Source organism: Podarcis gaigeae (genome assembly GCF_964106915.1).
Source record: "Podarcis gaigeae genome assembly, chromosome: 12".
Taxonomy (NCBI): Eukaryota; Metazoa; Chordata; class Lepidosauria; order Squamata; family Lacertidae; genus Podarcis; species Podarcis gaigeae.
This window is the reverse complement of record NC_139688.1, coordinates 43308132-43331058: the sequence shown is the minus strand read 5'-3', so window position 1 is coordinate 43331058 and position 22927 is coordinate 43308132. Positions and strand designations below refer to the sequence as shown.

The window sequence follows — 22927 nt, the reverse complement described above, 5'->3', positions numbered from 1 at the left end:
CTCCTAAATAAGAAAAATGAAGGCGCTAGGCAAACTACCCTGGGGAGAGCATTCCACAGACGGGGGAGCCAACTGCAGAAAAGGCCCTTTGTCATGTTGCCACTCTCTGGACCTCTCACGGAGGTGGCACATGAAGAAGGGCCTCAAAAGATGATTGCAGAGTCCAGGCCGTTTTTATGGGGAGAGGCAGTCCTTGAGGTATTGCAGTCCTGAGAGCCATTTCAAGCTTTATAGTTTCAAAGCCGGCACTTTGAATTGGGCCTGGAAGCTAATTGGGCCAGGATCGGTGTAACATGCTCAAATCATCTTGCCCCGGTGGTGAGCAACCTGGCCACCAAATCTCTGCACCAACTAAAGTTTCCAACCCGGCTTTAGGAAGTGATAGGAAAGGCCAAAGACCCTGGATGTCTGCTGCCTGCTATAGTAGGCAATACTAATCTTAATTGGCAAGTAGTATGACAGCTTATGTTCCTACAATTAATGTAGACCCTACTTCTGATAAACCTCTACTACAGCCTTCATCGGCCTGTTGCCCTCCAGAGGACACTAGATTGGCAAAGTCTGCTCCAGTACGCCAGGTATTATTTGGGGTTTTCAGGGTGTCTATTATTATTATTATTATTATTATTATACACATGCAAAACTGACCTTTCTCAATATTTTAACAAGAAAAAAATGTCATAATCATATAGACAAATGTTCACCATGTTACCTAATCAGGTCGGACGGTACTGCTAAATGACCAACACAGCAAGCACAATATTTCATGTTACCTTACTACTTTCTTGGGTGTCAAGCATCAGAAAATGATTGATCGTAAACAGCCCCTTACAGCGAAAGTAATACAAGTATCCTCATGGAAACAGCTTTATTTGAGTATTGCAAGAGGGAGAAAGAGAGAGCAGACTGACAGGTACACGAGGTGGGCAGGTAAAAGTATAATGCGTTTTTGCCTCTACCTCCTTTCATAAATCATGATATTCTTTCCAACAAGGTCTGGTTTAGTGGGAAATTACACTTTTTCTCCCTCCAAAACTGGAATGTTCATCACCGGAGTTCCAATCCCATGAAAAATTATCATGGGGGGGGGGGGCGGGGAGCATAATTCACAACTGATTTATGGCAAAATTGATAGAAGTGAGGGGTTCCAGCCAATCGCTTGCTTCAAAATATCCTCTAATCTCACATCCTGACTAAAAGCTTTGCTCAAAATGGCTTGGGTAATTTAAGTACCAAAACAGAAGGCATTAACCCAGCGCACCCCATTAATCATATCAGTTGCTAGGCTAAGGGGAGGCCAAAGGAGGGGGGGAGGAGAAGCAGGACTGTAATCACACCTGGAATAACCAGAGAAGACCCTGGGTTTGTTGCGGATGCAACTTTTAACTTCACTGCAACTATCATAACACCGTGTACGTTTCCAAAGCACAATTCAAAGTGTTGGTGCTGACCTCTAAAGCCCTAAACAGGCTATGGCATATTCCACCGCAAGATGCAGCGATACTGATCACAAAATGAGAATGCTTTAAGAAGGGTTAGGCAAATTAATGGAAGATAAGGCTACCAACAGTTACTAGTAAGGTAAAGGTAAAGGGACCCCTGACCATTAGGTCCAGTCGCAACTGACTCTGGGGTTGTGGCGCTCATCTCGCTTTATTGGCCGAGGGAGCCGGCGTACAGCTTCCGGGTCATGTGGCCAGCATGACTAATCTGATTCTGCCGAACCAGAGCAGCGCATGGAAACGCCTTTTACCTTCCTGCTGCAGCGGTCCCTATTTATCTACTTGCACTTCGATGTGCTTTTAAACTGCTAGGTTAGCAGGAGCAGGGACCGAGCAATGGGGGCTCACCCCGTCGCAGGGATTTGAACCTCCGACCTTCTGATCAGCAAGTCCTAGGCTCTGTGGTTTAACGCACAGCGCCACCCGCGTCCCATCACAGTTACTAGTACAGATTGCTATATACTATTCCAGAACCAGAGGCAGTAGGCCTCTGAATACCAGTTGCTGGGGAATCCAAGCAGGAGAATAATATCGCTGAGAATGCCCTGCCTGGGCTTCCCAAAGGCCTTTGGCTAGCTAAGGCGAGGACAGGATGTTGTAGTAGATCGACCTTTGGTCTGATCCAGCGGCGGCGGCAATCATTCAAGAGGGTTTATCTCCCTTCCCACGCTTTATAGAAGTCAACTCTCCAAGCGGGTGCTTGAGGCCGAAAATAGGAAGTAGCTCTACTGAAAAACCATCACTGATGCGACACAATACGCCTACGGTGTGCGATCTCTATTGCCTGACTATTTCCTTTGCTGGACCAGGTTGCATGAACAAAAGCTGCCTTATGTCTAGGTTTTTTGGCATTGCCGTATCTGCACTATAGGTCTCTAGGTCACTTTGATTTGCATGTAGACAAATAAATTAACTGAAGCACACACACGCACAAAGCCAGAGCACCCAAACACCCCACAAGATGGAACAGAGTGGCACAAGATGAGAAAGCTGATGCCAGACAGTTATACAAGTGACTAATTTCCCCAGCAATATGACGAGAGAGAGAGAGAGAGAGAGAGAGAGAGAGAGAGAGATGTGTGACTTTGAAATGACAGGATTTTGTGCATATGAAAGCAAGGAGAGAGGGGTGGGGGTGTGGAAAATGAGCAATTACTGGAGATGAACTGATTTCCCTAAACTCTGCAAAGGCTGGGTATGCAACAGCTGCAGCTGTCATCTCTTTAGATGAGGGAATGGAGAAGTGGTCCTTAGTGAGACCCCTTTTTTTAGCATCTCTTGCATCTTGAGATGCAGCAGGGTTAGGGGTGACTGGGGAACAAGTGATGGAGGTGGCCCATCCAATTTGTGGAACGTCCTGCCTAGGCTTCCTAGCGCTGATACAGATGTCCTTCTGGCACCAGACAAAACCAGAAGATTTTAATCCCAGAATATCATGGGTTGTTGCCAACAAAGTTTTACTCAGAACAGACCCATTGGAATTAACATGTTAGACCCATGCCGGTCATGTCCATTATTTTCAATGGCTGTTCTCTAAGGATAATTAATGCAGCACACAACACCATTTTTATTAACTTCTGGTTCTGTTCTCAAGGGTTTTAGTTGGGTTTTATCCAGGTTTGTGTTTATACTGCTGCGATCCAGTTTTCATGATGTGTATTAGGCTATCTTTCTTATTTTTTGGAAGCTGTGTAAGACTTTTCTTTTTGAGGGGAAGGCTATACACTTGCACATTTAATTAATCTTACAGTCAGTCAAATGGTGTTTTGCTGTTCAAGTGTGAGATTATCAGGTATATCCCCAAACGACTGCCTCAAAAGGATTTAAATTAAGCCTATTAAGGGACCAGTCCTATAGTCCCTGGGAAGGACATCCCAGCAGATTTCCCCTTCCACCTGTGGAGGAGAGGTGGTGTACTTGTGGAAGCTTCCTTATTGTGGAAAACTCTGCAGTCATCTCCATCTCCAGCGGCACAAGGACAAAAAAAGAGAGTGTGTATTGCTATGATGCTTGGATGCTAAAGGATCCAGTGCCTCACCATTTCCTTGGCATGCACCCAGAAAGGCAAAAAAACCACGAAAGCCAACAGAAAGATAAATTGGAGGGGGCAACAGCACCAAAATTATCTGGGAGGATCCAGCCTCTCTCCATCTTCCGCCCAGGTAATCTTAGACATGGTGATTCCTCCACCACAAATTATCTCTTCCTCACTATGGTGAGACAGCTCTGAGAGGTTGCCATCCTACAGCCACTTACCTTATCATTTCCCTTCAAGGGAGTTCAAGGTGCCATTTACAGCCGGCCTCACAACAACAATTGGTATGGTAATAGGTTAAGAGCGCAATCCAAACCCCTGGGCCTGGAGGGAGTCGGTGACTTCCACCACGTCAACAGTTCTGCTGGAAAGGCCTGATGGGGTAGAAGGTTGTGCAGATGGGGATGGAAAAGGCCTCTGCTGCACCACCAGAGGCTGGCAGAACCAATCAGGATTGAGCCGAAGCCCTGCAGCATGCTGGAGTTAGGCGTCCCATACCATCTTATATATGTCTACCTCAATGAATTCAATGGGACTTATTCCCTGGTATCAGAGAGCAAGGTTGCGACCTAAAGTACTGGAATTAGAGTGAGAATATTTCAGAGTCACTCTGTCATACTTGTGTGTTTGCTTTTCCTTTAAAAAGGGGGAGGAGATTTTGTTATCTGGATCTCCATACCTTGCAACTCACATCTCAGGTAATGCTATATCTGTATCCGGCATTTGATGAAGCAAGCTGAAATGTTCAGGCCGCTATGAACCATTTCAGATCCCAGTCTTTTTAGCTCTACTGGAGAAGTGTAAATGCACTTTACAACTAAAAACAAACCCTTTAAAAATATGCAGCAGGTCTGAACATAGGCCTGTATTTTATTCTTGATCTCTATAAATTTATATACACACACTACTATATACAGTCGGTTTAGAACAAAGATCAAAATGTTATTATTACTTTGGGTTATTTAACTTGATGCAGTTGTCTCAGATGAAAGAGGAACACTGGCTTTGTAATGCAATTTTTCATTTGACAATATTGTAAAAAATTTAACATAGCGTTAGATGAAACAAATTGTACGCTACAAGAGAATAAAAAGTTTCAGATGATATTGTCCACTTTTGGTTTCTTGATTTTAACACTTGAAACAGGTTGGCAATATATCCCTGCACGCCTGGTCACAGGTTTTGAAATTCTTCTGGGAGATATTTCCAGTTAGGGATCCTTCAACAATATTCCTGAAAGAGAATGGAAATGTTAGTAAAGTGAACATATCCATCTCTCTGCTAATCAGAATGAATTTACAGCAGAAGAACTGGCTAAATGTGAACCCAAGAAAGGATCTTGGTGGGGTAAAAGCATGTAAAGCCAGAAATCTGGAGATGTATGCAATTTCAGTGGGTTGTACCCAACGAAGTTGTGGTGTAAATGTCTCCTCCCACCTCATGCTCCCTGCAGCCCTAAATCTGTTTCTCAGGAATCCTTCAGATCCTCGGTCCAGTATATCTGAAGGAGCATCTCCACCCCCATCATTCTACCCGGACACTGAGGTCCAGCACTGAGGGCCTTCTGGCGGTTCCCTCACTGCGAGAGGCCAAGTTACAGGGAACCAGGCAGAGGGCCTTCTCGGTAGTGGCGCCCTCCCTGTGGAATGCCCTCCCACCAGATGTCAAAGAGAAAAATTACTACTGGAGTTTTAGAAGACATCTGAAGGCAGCCCTATTTAGGGAAGCTTTTAATGTTTGATGTATTACAGTATTTTAATATTTTTTTGGAAGCCGCCCAGAGTGGCTGGGGAGGCCCAGCCAGATGGGCGGGGTATAAATAATAAATTATTATTATTATTATTATTATTATTAATACAGATCTGGACTGGGGAGCATATGAGGGAGGAGAGGGGAAGGGAAGGGAAGGGCGAGTGGAAGTTGTTCCACTCAAGCAATGGCTTTGTTGGAAATAACACAATTTTCTTTTGGGAGGGGAGAAAGGGGATCTAAGGATAAATTGAGGAATGCCACTGTTTGCTAGCAGAAAACAGTTACCTTACCAACACACATTCTTCCACAGCAGCTACAAAGCAATGAGCAAGCTGATATGTACCAAATCGAATTATTTGGGAGCTTTAACAGAACTGCAAAAGGCAACTTGCAATCAGAAAGACTCATAAACTGATTTAAAAGCCAGTTTCATATTGGGGGAGAAATACTTCAATGGGAAGTTTCCACAAATTTATGTCCAAAGTGCATTTGTCTGACTCCAGAGGAAGACCAAAGGGCAGGGTTAGAATTTCAGAAGGATTCTGCCAACATGGGTAATTTGGGACAGTAAGTGAGGAATGAAATTCTACGAAAGGAAAATACATAAGATGGTCAGAGGGAACAGACGACAGGGATGCTACACTTTTAATAGTTGTGTAGAACTGCACAACTATTAGGGGGCAGGAGCCCTGTCCTCTTTTGCACCTGGCACCCTAGAGACACAGAGTATATTACAGATTACACCTGTGATGGGGGAACTGTCAATCAACTACAAATTATCTGAAAGACCACCTGCCCTTTTATAGACCTGGATATCATCTTATATCATCTGGGGAAGTTTGATTCATGGTACCACACCCGAAAACAGGCATCTTCTGCTACTGACTCTGTACTGTACCATACTCTTCCTTCTACCATATGTGAAACATCATCCATCATTTGCTTCAGGCATCTTCTAAATACATATATTTTTGCTCATAAGATTGGACCCTGTTACCAAATTCCTATTTTTAATTTTTATAATACTGTTTAACTGGCTTTTTATGTTACATTTTTTAAAAAATAATATTGTTCATTGTTCCATGTTTTATTTTTGCACACTGCTTGGAGATTTTAAAATATTAAGTGGCTTAGAAATGCTTTTAGATAATAAAAGTAGTATTATTTCACTTGGGGAAGAATAAACACCCAAGTGACAAATGAATGGTAAAGAACCAAGCAGAGCTGTTGGTCAAAAGGATGCAATGAGGCGCCGTGAATTGCAAACAGGAGTCCAATATTGGAAACATTGCAAGGATGGCAAATGCCCTCTGCCACAAATTTAGCAGAAGCATCATCTCTAACAGGCAGATTGAGGAGCTAGACTGCTCCACTTGGCAGTGATTTGGTCTCCATTGGAGAAATGTCTTCTCTGAAGCTAGATCTGAAGAGGTTTTGAAAAGCTTGTGCAAGGCATAAGAGGAATCATTAAAGGCAGGTATGACCTCCCTGATCAATTCTAACCTCATTAAGGTGATTCAAACACCATCAGCTGATCACCCCTTGCTCCTCTCCTGCGATTACCCCATCCTTTTCTCTGCTCCCCTAATATAATCTATGCCAGGCACAGGCAAACTCTGGCCCTCCAGATGTTTGGGACTACAATTCCCATCATCCCTAGCTAACAGGACCAGTGGTCAGGGATGATGGAAATTGTAGTCCCAAACATCTGGAGGGCTGGAGTTTGCCTATGCCTGATCTATGCAAAGGCTGTGTTAACTTCAATAGTAACCTCAGTGCCTCCCCCACTTTTTTACTTTTTTTCTTTTTTGAGTGAGTGGGAAATGAAAGGATGGATGTAAACAGTAGCAGTTTCTTGTTCAGCTAAATAAAATTTCAAGGAGACCCTATTAAATAATAATAATAGCAGACACTGATCCTGGTCTAATTGTGCACCAGTCTCTCAAATAACAATTAGTGAACACAAGAAGGTGGAAAGGAGTTGCACTTTTGGTTCAATTTGCAGAAAGGCAAAATCTGGGTTGCTAGATGATGGTGATGATGGGTAGGATTTGGATCATTCCATGCACCCAAAGGGGCTCTGGACTCAGATTTCATGAATGCCTTTGCTCCAACCACCATTCTGAGACGGCTGAAGTTGACCAGAAACTTGGAGAAATGTCAAAAGCAGCATGTAGAATGTCACAGGGGCTGTGCGATTCAAGGTGGGTGGGGAATGGCAAAAGTCCCACTGGGTTTGCACAAGCTTTAGGCATGCCTAAAGCAACTATTTTGGCCCCAGTCATTAATTACAAATGGGCTTGGGGGCGTTTCAGATGAAAGAAGCCCAATATGTGCATATCCTGATTAATTTGCATAGCAGCGGTTTGAAAAGAATTACTTAAACCTAAATGACAGTACAATGCACCTCACCATACGTGGTGGGAAAGGTTGTGACCGGGTGACCCATGTTCCTGCTCACGGGGCTGGCCCAATATATTTTACTGCCTGAGGCGAAGAACAAACTGATGCTCCCTCTTCATCCCACAAGCAAGAACTGGCAGTTTAGTTTTAGTTCAACACCGGATAGTTTGGGGGTTGGGTAGGACATATGGCAAGTACAGTGCTGTCCTCCAACAGACAGAGATGCCCAGGGAATGCTTAGAAAGAAGAGCCAGGGAGCTGCCATTGCTGCTGTCCAATATTTGCTGCCTGAGGTGGTTGCCCCACTTTGCCTAATGGCAGGGCTTGCTCCATCTGCTGTCCAGGTGTTGTTGATGGGGAACTCCCAATACCCTTGTGCTGCCCCTTCTAATGGTTCTTCATCTTCAAGCTGGGCATAGTCCAGACAGTCCCTCAAACATAGGGCCTTCCTCAGGCAGCCCTTCAAACAGAAGACTGCAAAATTAGGAACTATCGCTCTAGGAAAGCTGGTTCCCCGGGGTTCTCAGTGTCAGTAGTTTCACAGTGCTTGAGCTCATAGAGAACCAAAACTTTCTAAAGGGAAAGAACAGAGAAGGGGAGAGACCTAGGACCTACCACACCAAAGGACCCCAGAGGCTGCTGATTTAAAACACAGTGGTCAGATCTCTAGAAATGAACACACAGCTTCTGAATACACATAGCCACCAGGTGGATATTTCAGGGCTAGTTCTCAAATACAGCCATGGCTGAAAGAGACCTACTATGCTATCTTAAATTATGTACAGTGGTAGGAAAAAGATAGCGACTCCCAAGCACAGTTCAAAACTAATTAGTGGAGGTTGTTTTAGTGTTCCAGGCTCATAGCTTTAAAGAAAAATCCAGCTGAATGTATTGTATGAATGAGAAAACGCCACTGTGGGGAGCCGAGTCGTTAACTTTGGAAGCCCCTTTGGAGATGATGCTCTACTGACATTGTGAGAGGATTGCTATCTTTTCCTTTCAAAGGGAAACTTGCAAAGGAACTCCCATGTGAAGCTTTCCCCGGCACAAATCCCATGCTAAGCAAGTCTGCACTCGCTGCATTTCTGACTGTTGCGCACAGAGCCTTTGTCAGGGGAAAAGCCAGCATTAAATGTTAAATGTGCAGGCCACATTTGCTTTAAATAAGCTACTGTTCTGTGGACGTCACCTGCCACCCATCTAACTTTCCAGATGACCAATATTCCAGTCTGTGGACCTCATATATGGCATGGGCAGAGAGAGACTCTGTCTTGAATAAGGCCAAGTAGGTGTGTGGAACCTTTGGCCTGCCAAAGGCTACTGAACTGCAACTCCCATCAGCCTCAGCAAGCATGGCAAGTGGCAAGGGATGTTGGGAGTTGCAGTTCAGAAACATCTGGAAGGCCAAAGGTTCCCCATACCTAAGGTTCACAAAAGGATGGATAGGTGAGATACTAATGGTTGCACCCATGTTTCAATTCTTGGTTGGTCAAAACCTGTGTGCACACACACATGCATGGATGTGCCTGTCCTTTACAACCAGGTTGGTTCATTCTTCGCAGAATAATACAATTAAATTCCTGGCTGAAATTAACACCAGAACATCAAGTTCAATGTAAAGGCAGCAGGTGTGCCTCTGTGATAAATCTCTTTAGAAAGGGGCACAAAAGCTGTTGAACAGATGCAGTAATCACAATAATTAGAAGAATTGTGTTGCACAGGAACTGGAGGGAAAACATGAATTGAAGTCCAAGTTATCCTACTGAGCAGAGACAGGAAGGCAGGAAATCTCCTGAAGGAAGAATTCATGGGGGAGTTTTCTTCCTAAATAATACAGCATCCATTCCATAGGAGTTAAGTAGGAAGAAAACAATGGCATTTGCTCATACCTGTACACTTTTATATACCAAGGTGCTTTACTAAAGGTTTCATATTTAGGTAGGTCTATTATGCAGTCATGTAAGATACCTGCTGATAAAGGTTTTGTCTGGCTTTTAAAAATAGCATGTGTTTGAATGATTTAAACAGTAATTTGAGTAACTAGTAATGCAGACTTAGACATGTCTACCCAGAAGTGCCATTGTGGTCAATAGGCCTTATGATCAAGTAAGCGGGTATAGGCTTGCGGTCTGAAATCTGTATTTTCAACAATATAAATAGCTTGAAGACAAAGATTCATTTTATGGTCTAGACCAGGGGTAGTCAACCTTTTTATACCTACCTCCCACTAATGCATCTTTCTTGATGGTAAAATTTCCTTATCGCCCACCAGTGCTGCAGTAACATATGCCACAGAACCCCCTACCACCCACCCGGAATCCTGAAACTAGTGGGTGGTAGGGCCCAGGTTGACTACCCCTGGTCTAGACAGCGGAGATACAGACCAGGCATTTTCTGATTCAGAGGTGGGGAATCTATTGACTTCCAGGTGAAGCCAGACTACAACTACCTGACCACCCTTGACTGTTCTTCCTGGGACTGATGAAAGATGGACCCCTATTCTATCTACAGAGCCACATGTTTCCTAACACCAACCTAATTTCTTCCAGCACGTTCATCTGCTTTGTCCAAAAGGGCTGTTAACTCATCAGGAAAATGGCATGATAATTTTTTCAGCCATGGGGCTAGCTTGGTGGCATCTGCATATTAATATTAACAAAGGAACGCCCTTCATCAGCATTTCTCAGTGGGGCAGAAGTAGCGAAGGGACAGCCTCGACTCCCACACTCCACTAGATCTGACACAGCTGGACACAAGAGGATGAAACTTGGCTGCCAAAGCAGCCTAAAGATGTTGGCTCGGTCCCTGAATGCAAAGGAGGCGAGGGGCAGGATGGAGGAAGGAGAAGTCGGGACAAACTGCAACAGCAGCAGCAGCAAATGATGGAGTTTTCAGGGGAACTTCACAGAGGCAGCAAGAAAAGCAAGATGAGGGTAGATGCATGTGGTTGTTAGTCTAGCAACTGCACAGGCCTGGAGACATCTGAGTGCAAGAACAGATGTATGTAAAACTTGGTATGGGAATTAAGCCTCGCAGGAATAATTAAGCCTCACGAGAACCTGCCTGATGAGACGAGATTCAGATCTCCTCCAACAAAGGAGAAAGTGTCTCAGCAAGTCTCCTCTGCAAAGTTGGATTCTGTTGTGTCCTTCAGGGAGTATGACACTTGCATGTCCATAAAACTGACCTCACGGACCTACAACTGCCAGTACTGTTAACAAACTACAGTGGCACCTCTGGATACGACCGGGATCCGTTCCGGAGCCCCGTTCGCATCCAGAAGCAAACGTAACTAGTGATGGCACGTCTGCACGCGCGTGCATCGCTTTTCGCCGCTTCTGCGCATGACATAATTTTGAGCATCTGTGCATGTGCAAGCGGCGAAACCCAGAAGTAACACACTCTGGGTTACTTCTGGGTTGCCGCGGAGCGCAACTGGAACACGCTCAACCTGAAGCGCATTCAACCCGAGGTATGACTGTCCAGTTCCCAGGATTCTCCAGGACTGCTGAAGTAGTACAAGAATGCTTTAAAAGTACTGTATAGTGATTGCTAAAATTCAAGAGTCATTTTTTAAATGAATAAAAAAACACGGTTGTTATTTTTGTTCATTACAGTTTTATAAAGCTTTAAAGGCAGCAGTGAGACCAATCTTTGGTCCATGAGGCCATTTCCCCCAAATCGTATCCAGGTGTAATGAAATAATATGTAATGTCAGGTATGTGGCAGGTGAAGACACATCTGGAAAAGGAGGAGGAGGAAGAGCCTTAAATTGTGTTCCTGGTTGTCCCTAGAAAATGCTGGGCTCGCATTTGGCATCTTTTAAATTTGGCACCAAACACAAGCCCCACTGGGACTAGTTCCAACACAGGATTTCCTGACTGGAGCTCTTGGGTGCAGCAGATCCGTGGCGAAAAGCAGTGCTGACTGCAGCTTCTGCTGGGATCAGCAAAGGGATCTTCCTTTGCAGCCTGCCATGAATTCAAGCCAGCTTGCAAAGAAACCTTTTGCAGATTCCGTACACTTATCTCCAAGGATATGAATGGAATGGAATGGGCCCATACTTGCTGGCTCCATCCTAGCCTTGTGCTCCCGGGGGGCAAAGGAAGCTAAGGGACAAAGAGCCATGAGGCCAGTTGCTGGTTTTGTTGCAATTGTTGTATAGTGAGCTGGCAATCCTAAGCGGCCGCGGGAAGGGGGATGTTCCTAAGAAATACTGGAGAGTGGTCTGATTTCCACACACTGATTTGGCCTAAACCAGGGGTCAGCAAGGTTTATCTTGCCTGGGCCGGATCGGTCCCGCAGAGAACCCTCCCTGGGTTGGATGACTGCTATTTTTGGCGTCTGCACATGCGCAGACGCAATTTTCGGCATCTGCATCTGTGCAGATGTGATTTTCAGCGCCTGCGCATGCATAGGCGCAATTTTCGGCACTGCAGAAGCAAGTCCCCGCACCGCACTGCACCGGTTTAGCACAGCGCACAAGCTGGAAACTCGGTTCAGGAGAGGCTCGGGCGACGGTCAAACGACCTCCACGGGCCGCTTCTGGCCCATGGGCCTTAGGTTGCTGACCCACGGCCTAAACAATCAATTTTTGAGAGCTTTGGGTTTTTCAGTTGTGCTACAAGCAGATTTGAATGGGGGGAGTAAATGAAACTGGTGTGATTCTGGTGCTGCTCTCCTGATTCCCTGTAATACATGTTCAGCTATACTAAGTAGATTGCAGAACAAAACAAAGAAATCCTAAGCCTTCAAATGAGGACTTTTGAGTCTATAAAAAGCTTTCTGGATTTCCGACAGCTCAGCAAACACAACGCCCCACGATGAGAGTGGGGTGTGTATATTTCTCCAAATATTTTTTTTCTAGCAGCACGGCAATGCATTGACCTACTAATTCATATTCAGATTGCTAGTCCTAGAAGCACACACCCAAAACACAAAAGCTGCATGATTATGCTTGATGAAGAAGTGCCAATTGAAAACTGAAATGGCTTATGGAAATGCAAGCAAAATTTCCCAGGTTTAACCCATTTCTCATTCATGTCTAATAGCCGAAGCAGATGATTTTAATGTGTTTACAGTCAACTCATTAGTTGGGAGGTACAGTATATGGAGGGGCAAAAGAGAACTCTAGCACAGAAACATGTATTGAATGGTGGTCATTTCTTACCATAGTCAATGAACTCCTGTGGATTTCAGTGTGAATCTCTGAAAAAAGAGAAAAAAAGTTTTAAAACCTTCTTTAGCTAATTAAGAGTTTAACTTTTTAAAAAAAAACTATTGGCAACATAATTCTATATGTTGAGTTAAATAAATGAATACTTATCTGATTGTTTCCTGGGATCCTTTTGTGCTTGTAATTCTTGAGTTAAGAGGAATTTTGTTTAAAAATGTGTAATTATGAAGATTTGGAAAAAGGAACTTGAGAGCAAATTACAGCTTGGCTTTAAGAAGTGAAATCGTTCAGGGTTCAACAGTAAATGCTGGTGCTTCAAGTCATACAGGAAAAGTACAAGGTAAAACAAAAAAGGATAATGTGCATTATGTGGCCTGTAATAATATTCTGTCTCAGGTTTATAGTTCAATGTTGCAACTCTGGTTGACAGAAGGGAGAGAGCATCCTCAATCACTGGTTAATGAAATAATGAACATGTCTTGGTCAAGTATTTTCTGACAGGGTTTTTTAAAAGCTTAACTGCAGATCTTTCAAATGCTCCTAAAGTACAAAGGTTGCAGAATATAGCCTTTTAAGAGGTGCATGTTACAAAGCAACACCCATTCCCATCAATCCCTGTTGTCAAGGTCACAGCAGCCAAGGCAAAAACTTCATTGCTTTTCTTCAGCAAGAACAGAGTAAGAGCAGGAAACTCTTGACTTTTCTCTCTCTCTCTCTCACACACACACACACACACACACACACACACACTACCTCAAACTATATACAATACTGAATAACTGGTGCAAATTGATCCAATTTGCATTGCTCTTGCTAACCAGATGGAGGGAGGGACTGGAAGGGACATAAAGTTGCACCCACTGGTCACAGGAATCTCTTGACTCTGAGATTTCTCCAGTCTCTGCCCATGCGTTCCAGTTCTTATGGTTACAAAGGAAACCAGGTTAAGGCAACAGGTATCTCAAACTAAGGAAATGTCATGGACTTGTTGGATGCAGAAGAATAGTGGGAGGAACCAGCTGGGGAACCACTAAGGAAAGAAGGCTCAGGGCCCAGAGAGTGGTGGTGGGACAACAATGAGTGGTCAGAGGGAAAAGAGCTAAAAAGGTAACAGGGCTTAGTGAGCTGGGAGAATCTGTGGCAGAAAGAAGGCCAGAATTATAGGCAGAAGCTGAAGCAGGGAGAGGAGGGAGGCCAAGAGGCATAGATGAGTCAGGCTGGTGTAGGGCTGGGCAATATATAAATATATCGTCTAACACCGGTTTGATGTTCACATCGTGTTAATTGTTTCATAATATTTGAGCTGGCAATATATCGCAAATCACAATGTGTGTAAGGGCTAGGCCAGGCATAGGCAAACTCCGGCCCGCCAGATGTTTGCGACTACAATTCCCATCATCCCTGACCACTGGTCCTGTTAGCTAGGGATGATGGGAATTGTAGTCCCAAACATCTGGAGGGCCGGAGTTTGCCTATGCCTGGGCTAGGCGATATCTAGTTTTCAACATCGTGATAACTCACCAACTAAACACTGAAATGTTATCAGCAACTAAACCTCACCATATCACCAGCTAAACCATATCACCATTGTCCTTATCGTCTCTGCGTTGTTCCTTCCTTAATTCACGTATCGTGATATATTGATATACCATGATGTTTAGCTGGTGATATATCATGATATAGAAAACCAGTTATCACCCAGCTCTAGGTTGGTGAAGAGTCACAGGTGTCTTGCCTTCCTCCTGCAATAAGCTCCCCTTCCCCTCTGCCTCCCAGAACCGGAAGAGGCATCGAAAGGGTGGAGAAGAGGTTGGCTTCACGTAGGCGCAGTCTCCAATTGCTTGGGGGAAAACCCTGGAGAGGAGGGGATGGTGTAGGGAGGTGGGGACTTTCAGTCTCAGCAACTGAGCCATTGGGGCAAGACCTAGGGATGAGCTTCTGTGCTCATTAGGCCTGACACTCCTCCAAGTCTGTGCAGATCGTGTTCTTGCTAATGAAGAGTTAACTCCAACTTGCAGTGTGATTTACTGCTGGCTCCTTCCTGTCAGCAAGGCAAAGGATCCAGCACAACACTCAGGCAAAGAAAGCTACTGACCTGGTATCTACAGCTCCGTTAAAAGTGGTCGAGCCTCTTCTGAGACAGTGCCTGTGATTTGCATTTTTTAATAAGTACATGTATTTAAAATAAGTATTATTTATTTAAAATAATGTGCTGCCAACTTAACCAGGGGCACCTTTTTAGTGGATCAAATGTTTTTCAGTTAATTAATCTAACCAGCTAATCAACTAAACGTTGCAACCCTGCTCAGCAATAGATTAAGAGGAAACCTATCAAGTAGGAATACCATTAAGAGTAGACCAGGGGCTCCCCACATTTCAGAGCTTTGTAATTGTTCCTCTGTAGCACGTACATGCCTGGCAAGCTCACAGGTTCTATGCACTGAATAGCTGTAGTTATAAACAAGGAAATCAGCTTGCGTGGCGGCACATGCCAAGAAAGGCACAAGTCCCTTAGCTTAAAAAGAACAATGCCGACTTAGCCCCTTTTAATTACGAGAAAACCCAGAAAACCACTGCTTTTTTCTGCCATTTAATTTCAAAACCCATTATTATTGTCATCAGTATTTCTAAGGACAAAGCTATAGCCTGTTCTGAAAACCTCTTTCTCTGCCTTGCAGAAATAAATTCCCCCAACCTATAACTGAAATGGAACATGCTACGTAGGAATTTCACACTTCCTGTAGGAAATGCATAATGTTTGAAGCCATCCTCAGTGGATTACTGGGAAGGGCACTCCGGCTTCAGCTTACAAAGCACTGCTAGAGCATGTAGAGTTATTGATTTATCTTACAGAATTCTGCTATGCAGTGTAGTTCTTTCTGATTTAGCTTTTATAGCACTGCGGGGATCATTTATTTTTTTTTCTCCCCAAAAGACCTCTGATGTACTTTATTAATCAGAACATGTACCTTGCATCAAGTCAAATTTTAAGAAACAATAACCCAGTTCGGATCTAAAATACCGACTTCTGGACACTGCCCTTTGCTCGCATTTATTAACTCCTCCCTGTTCATCTTCTCTCTCTATCTTGCTTTAATCAAGTAGGATTGCAGCTTCAGCTAAAATTTCCTTCTGAAGAAGAAATGCACTGATGGTCAAGGTCAATGGAAAATTGACATTTATGACCAGCCGTGTATTTCCTTCCAATGCCTATGCATCTACAATTCAGGAGACTTTCTACAGGTGGGGCTATAATTATGGTTCCTCCAACTCCCATCCAGCTTCTTTCATCTTTTTGTTGTTGTTCTACAATTCAATATAGTTTTGTTGTTGTTGTTGTTGTTAAGTCTTATGAAAAGGTAGTGTCAGGTTAAGTGGCAGGGTAGAGGGCAGAGAAAGGGCTGGTTTAAACCAAGGACAGCCAACATGGCCCCTTCCAGATATTGTGGATTACAAATCCCATCATCCTTCAACCTTGCCCATCCTGACTAAGGGCTGGTGGGATTTGTAGTCCTTCTAGAGAGCACCGTGTTGGCTACCCCTGGCTATCTCTTTCTTCCCCAACAGCCATTTTGTGCCTCAAATTCCCATACCCCTGGTTCCTTTTCTCCCCCCAAATGTGAAAGATACATGGATCTCTGTGTTTCCATCCGTCTGGAAAAAGAGCAGCTAGGGGAATGGATTGAGTAGACAAATGGCTGGGAAAGAAAGAGAAGGTGTGTAGAGCATAAGGTTTGTATCCAAGAGGCACTGGCCAGGTTCAATTCCTGGCATCTCCAGGTAAGGCTACGAGAGATCACTGTCAGAAACTCTGGAGAACTTTCACCTGTCAACATAGATGACACTGAGCTAGATTGACCAATACACCAACACAACATTGACCTTCTTGTATTCTTGCTGTTCTAACATGACCAGAGCAGAGTGGAATGAATCCAGGGGGAGAATGTCAACTTCCTAATACTTAAGAGCTAACCTGTACCTTCTTGAATCTTCACATTTTCTCTTGGCAGAATGTCACATCATACGCCCATTCTCACCCCACACCCCTTCTAATGCAGTATTCATAGTGGCCTCTGTCCCTTCTTGCACCTTCCTGCGGATTTTCAGATCTCCCAGCTTTTAGTAACAACACGTACAGAATTGTTGTAGCACTCCATTATGCACTCATTAAATTTAATGCATTCTTCTGAACGACTTTCCTAAAGGAATTGCATCTGACCCTCTCTCTTGGCCTTTTCTAGGGCATCTGTTTCGTGCTGTTCCCAATATCACCACATCTTCCTATCCCACAATTTCAAGAACCATCCCATCTGTTAAACCTGTCACTTCTGAAAAGGAGCCTTTAGTCTGCCTTAACAATATGCACCACAAAGTACTTCTTTGCCTGTGATTATCCATTGCTTTCTTCTCCTATTCAACACTTGCTTCTGCATGGCCCAAACTAGCCCAAATGCCGTATTTTTCCATCTATAAGATGCCCCCATGTATAAGAAGCCCCCTATTTTGGGGGACTCAGATTTAAGAAAATGGGGGGGGGGAGATGGCCTCATGTATAAGATGCCCCCTAATTTTTGAAAGGGACGCGGGTGGCGCTGTGGGTAAAACCTCGGTGCCTAGGACTTGCCGATCGCATGGTCGGCGGTTCGAATCCCCGCGTCGGGGTGAGCTCCCGTCTTTCAGTCCCAGCTCCTGCCCACCTAGCAGTTCAAAAGCACCCCCAAGTGAAAGTAGATAAATAGGTATCGCTTTCTAGCGGGAAGGTAAACAGCGTTTCCGTGTGCTGCGCTGGCTCACCAGATGCTGCTTGTCACGCTGGCCACGTGACCCGGAAGTGTCTCCGGACAGCGCTGGCCCCTGGCCTCTTAAGTGAGATGGGCGCACAACCCTAGAGTCGGACACGACTGGCCCGTACGGGCAGGGGTACCTTAATTTTTGAAATCATTTTTTAGGAGGGAAAACTTAGTCTTATACACGGAAAAATACAGTATATGGGGAGGGACTCCACCCTACAACCACACATTAAGGAACTCACTGGTGACAACAACAACAACAAAATATTATTATTTGTACCCTGCCCATCTGACTGGGTTGCCCCAGCCACTCTGGGTGGCTTCCAGCAGAATATGAAAGAACACACAATATATCTGACATAACTCCCATGTCTACAGATTGTTAAGCATGCTGCACAAGCAGCATACATACCTTTTAAGGCAATTGATGAGGGCTTAGAACACATGTGACTCTCCAGATGGCACTAGATTCCAATTCTCATCAGCCCTAGGTCAGCATGGTCAATGGTTAGAGGCAATGGGAGTTGTAATGCTGCAATATCTGCAGGGCCACGGGTTCCCCATCCATGTCTTAAAACATGGCTTCCCAAACGGGTCTCCAATTGTTTTTGGACTACAATTCCCATCATGCTGACCACTGGTCCTGCAAGCTAGAGATGATGGGAGCTGTAGATAAAACCTGGCTTAGAACTTCATCACTTTGAAAGTCTTTCCACGTAATTGCCCTCTGAGGCAGATATAAATGTTATAAAGTACTTCACAAGTTATGTCTCCTACATCTTTTAAGACTATGACAAAATGAACATCTATGTTTGTATTTGCTATGCAGAGAGACACATTATATTGACCTTAATTTTCAGCTGCCACCAAGTCCTGCTTCCATTTCAAAGCAGATTATTGTAGTTTACACTTGTGAGCAAATTACCAATAACAGGTGGTTGTTGTTGTTTTAAAAAAGAATTGTACAGAAAGGCTGGAAGTCACTGAGAATTAATAATTATTACTGTTACTACTCAGTTGTGCATCTCCTTCACACTTTGTTTACTTTCAGCTTTCTTTATTATCAACTAGTGTAGGTTTTAAATGGTGAGATATGAACCTCAGAGTTCTTATTCTGTGTGGCAACCAAAGTCATATATTTAATAAAGCAAAACTTTAACCTCAATCTTGAGTTTTGCTGCAGTTATAGCTTTTTGTTATCAGGAAGCTTCAAAAGGCCTGAAGTGCCGTAAAACCTTGCTAAGTTGTGTGTTTTGTTTTGTTTTTTAATATCTATCTATATCTATATATTTTAAAGGAGCCAGGATAAATAAGCCCATGTCATGCATTAAAAGAAGAAGAAGCCTTGTTATCCTCAGGGATTGCTTTATTTTTCTAGTTATTTCCTTGTGTGTGTGTGTGTGTGTGTGTGTGTGTGTGCGCACACACACACACACACACACACACACTGGTACCTCTGGTTGCGAACAAGATCCGTTCCAGAGGCCCGTTCGCAACCTGAAGCGCCATATTTCTGCAGGTGCGCGAAGCGCAATTTAGCGCTTCTGCTCATGCACGAGCGGCGAAACCCGGAAGTAACCCTTTCTGGTACTTTCGGATCACCGCGGGATGCAACCTGAAAAAACGTAACATGAGGTATGACTGTATATTCTTCATATTTTAAACTTTTGGTTTATGAAAATGCATATAACAATCCCAATATACCTCCCCATATTTTTATCCCACCATTCAGCCATATATCGTCACCAAAGAATGGTTTGCATCAATAAAAAGAGAGAGAGCGGAGCAGATATACAAGGAAAGGGGAATGAAGTCGTTGTTAAAGAACAGAGACCCAGTGGGTAACACTGGAACAAAGTGGTGAGTTGTAAATGAGCATCTATAGCCACCTGGAACCAGGTAGGTATTCTCATACTTGTACAAAGGTGCTGCAGCTGACTTGGCAGACCTTGCTCCTCTGATGGGCAGCAGAATAAATTGGATAATACCTCCTCCTCTCACTTCTACAGTCTGACGGCAACCCCTTTCGTCATTTGCCATGCAGCGCCACTGTACATTGCAGAAGATGTTAAGATGTGTTTGGAGTGACTGCCACACCTGTAGTGCCTCTCACCTTTGCCATAGGTAGCCTGGAAGGATGTCAATGCATTCGCACTACCTTGGAGATGTGCACACTGCGGGAGAAGATCATAGGAGGCAGACAAAGGTAAAAGGTAAAAAAGGTAAAGGACCCCTGGACGGTTAAGTCCAGTCAAAGGCGACTATGGGATTGCAGCGTTCATTTCGCTTTCAGGCCGAGGGAGCCGGCATTTGTCCACAGACAGCTTTCCAGGTCATTTGGCCAGCATGACTTAACTGCTTCTGGCACAACGGGACACTTTTACGGAAACCAGAGCAGTGCATGGGAACACTGTTTACCTTTTTGCCCCAGCGGTACCTATTTATCTACTTGCACTGGCATGCTTTTGAACTGCCTTTAAGGTAGTCCGTTAAAGCGCTATGATACCACTTAGAACAGTCATGGCTCCCCCCTGCCTCCCCCCAAAATGGGAGCTGTAGTGTGTTAGGGGTGTTGAGAGTTATTAGGAGGCGCCTATTCCCCTCACAGAACTACAATATCCAAGGTTCCCTGTTAAACCACCCTAGGACTTCTGCTGGTAGCTCTGTACTCCTTTAATTGGTGCTGCTCTGCACCCTCACTGAAAGTTTCTGCCTAGCTGTATTACAACGCTGAACTATGATAATGCTTCTTGTTTGTCTGGAATGGAGAATACAGAGAGGTGCATGAATGTGTGTAGAAACTACCCCACTGTACAAAGGTTAATTTGTATTTGTTGCTCTGCTCCTGCCTACGGCTTGCAAGAAAGTTGCCCAGAAGGGGCTCCCAGGGTGAAAATGGTTCCCCATCCCCAATGTAAAGCTTAAAAAAGAGCAAAATTGGGCCTGATCTTTACCTTTCTGGTACATGGGCAGAAAGAAAAAAAAAAAAACACATGCTAGGCCACCCCAGCCACCTAATGGTGGCTTTTCCTGGCATTGCAGGGCTATGTAGGTGCAACGATGCTCTTGGGTTAATGGACAATGCCATGCCTTAACTCTGCAGGGGTACAACCACTGCGTCCAATCCTAAAATGGTTAATGCAGTAGCAATGCCAGGGTTTTTATTTAAAAAAAAAAACTATTAACTTTATTTTGATGATTATATAACATCTCCTATTTTTAAAGTCTATTTTATTGCTATTTTTCATAAATATCTCATGCCCTTTTATGCAAACCGCATAGATTTTTAAAAGTTAAAGCCAGCAAATGAATACATATACGAACATTTACCCCAAAAATGGCAGCCTGTGTTCACTCACGCCGAGTAGAACCAGTGCTTTTCTTCTAGGAAAACAAAACAAAACAAAAAAGGTTCCAGTACTGCGTACCCTTGAATACCCCCAGAAAAAAAAAGTACTGAGTAGAACTGATTTGTAGAAAGGAGCTTTCATGATTTGAAAACAGAGACAGTGTGTGTACTTTTGTAACCCAAGAAAATCTTTAATATTTTTTTAAAATGTACATTTTAATTAAAAGTGCAAGAAAGCATCCAGATTTGATAAGATTTCTCTGGTGAAAACCACAATGCAAGGAATTATTAAGGGAAACGGACATTTGTCTTAGATTCCCCCGGTTCTGAAAAGCGTAAGTTATTTCAGGTCAGCCTAGATGTATGCTTTTAATCAGAGAACTTTGGCTGCTTTTCCTGGCACTGAGCAAGGAAACACACTATAATAATCCCAACAGCATAGGCAGTGGAATGGATCAATGCATTGGTTAGGATAATAACTTAAGAGCACTTGTGCCTTATATGAGGCCGCAAGCTTCTTCCTGCTCTCCGTGCTTCCAATTAGAATTTAGGCCCTCATTCCGGCTGGATACAGCGGCAAGCCTTGCAGACACCTAGGGCTAAATAAGCCAACCAGCAGAGGCCAAGAGGGTTGTCAAAGTAGGGTACATTTAATATATTGAGTTGACAGAGAGCAACCTCATTATTGCTGAAACGTGCTCTCTTCCTGCTAACCTCTTTGATCCTCTGTCTCCCGTGCCTTTTCAAACCCCCTCCCCACAGCTCAATAAGGATTATTCTCCCTTGCACACTCATAAGGGTTTTTAAAGCCTGGGTAGTTGCATTTTAAGAGCTCTACCTTAGTCATAATAATCCCCCGGTGCTGAACGAGATGCTGGGAAGGCGGATGAGTTGTTTATTCATAAAGCTCCACAGCTCCCACCCACAGGGCTTTCCACCGGGTTTCTGGCGGGAGCAAGAAACCTAGTTGTCTTAATGAGAAATAACTGCATAGCCCTCACTATGCAAATATCTACATTCTGACTGGCTGAAATAAAGAGGCGGGACCATGCAAGGGGCAGGAAGTGAGGTTCTCCATTGCAAACCTTTTGCAATGCAATGGTCTTTCTTTTCCTCATTTAACTTGGAATGGCCAAGTCTGTCCCTTTTGAATTCCCTTAATTTCTCTGTTTCCCAGTCTTTAATTCAGTCCATATTTCCAAATCAGTTTGCAATCCCCCACCCGGCACCAAATCCTTGCAAAAATCATCAGCACTTTCCTGCACATCTCTTCTCATATACACAGGATGTCATTTTAGCCTAATATACACATTTCCGCCAGCACGCTCCCCCGTTGTTTTTTTTTAATTATTAATGGCATTTTCACCAATGCATCCATCCATTCCAAAATGCACATTTCCCCCAAAGTTAGGTATGCAGTGGTACCTCGAGTTAAGTACTTAATTCGTTCCGGAGGTCCGTTCTTAAGCTGAAACTGTTCTTAACCTGAAGCACGACTATCGCTAATGGGGCCTCCTGCCGCCGCCGCGCCGCCAGAGCACAATTTCTGTTCTCATCCTGAAGCAAAGTTCTTAACCTGAAGCACTATTTCTGGCTAAGCGGAGTCTGTAACCTGAAGCGTATGTAACCTGAAGCGTATGTAACCCGAGGTACCACTGTATTTCTTTGGCTGGACAACTGCACTGCAAAATTTGGAGAAGTGCACATTTTGAAGGCTAGTCATGATTTGGCTCGTATACTGTTTGGGGAAGAGTAAATGAAGTAGGTTCGCATAAAAATGCAAATGAAACCGAATTCCTGCCCCCGCCCCTACATTGGACATCTCATAATGAGGTTCAACACCCTCCCACTTTCTCTTTTGCATTCCCTCAAACACAAACACTCCCAGACACTCCCTCCGAAGAGCGTTTTAGATATTCG

At 44.1% G+C, this 22927-nt stretch overlaps 1 protein-coding gene and 1 long non-coding RNA gene across 5 annotated transcripts in view; both read right to left on the bottom strand.

Annotated features, from left to right (window-relative positions):
• The window catches only part of RBMS3 (RNA binding motif single stranded interacting protein 3), a gene marked incomplete at its 3' end in the record, with an annotated part of 741806 nt that overhangs the window by 691225 nt on the left and 27654 nt on the right, over positions 1-22927 (bottom strand). The window lies entirely within an intron of this gene.
• On the bottom strand, positions 4545-22393 carry LOC310828495. The gene is made up of 3 exons (XR_014556966.1): positions 21846-22393; positions 12863-12900; positions 4545-4770 (listed from the first exon to the last, which is right to left on the bottom strand). It is a non-coding gene; the product is annotated as an uncharacterized lncRNA (long non-coding RNA).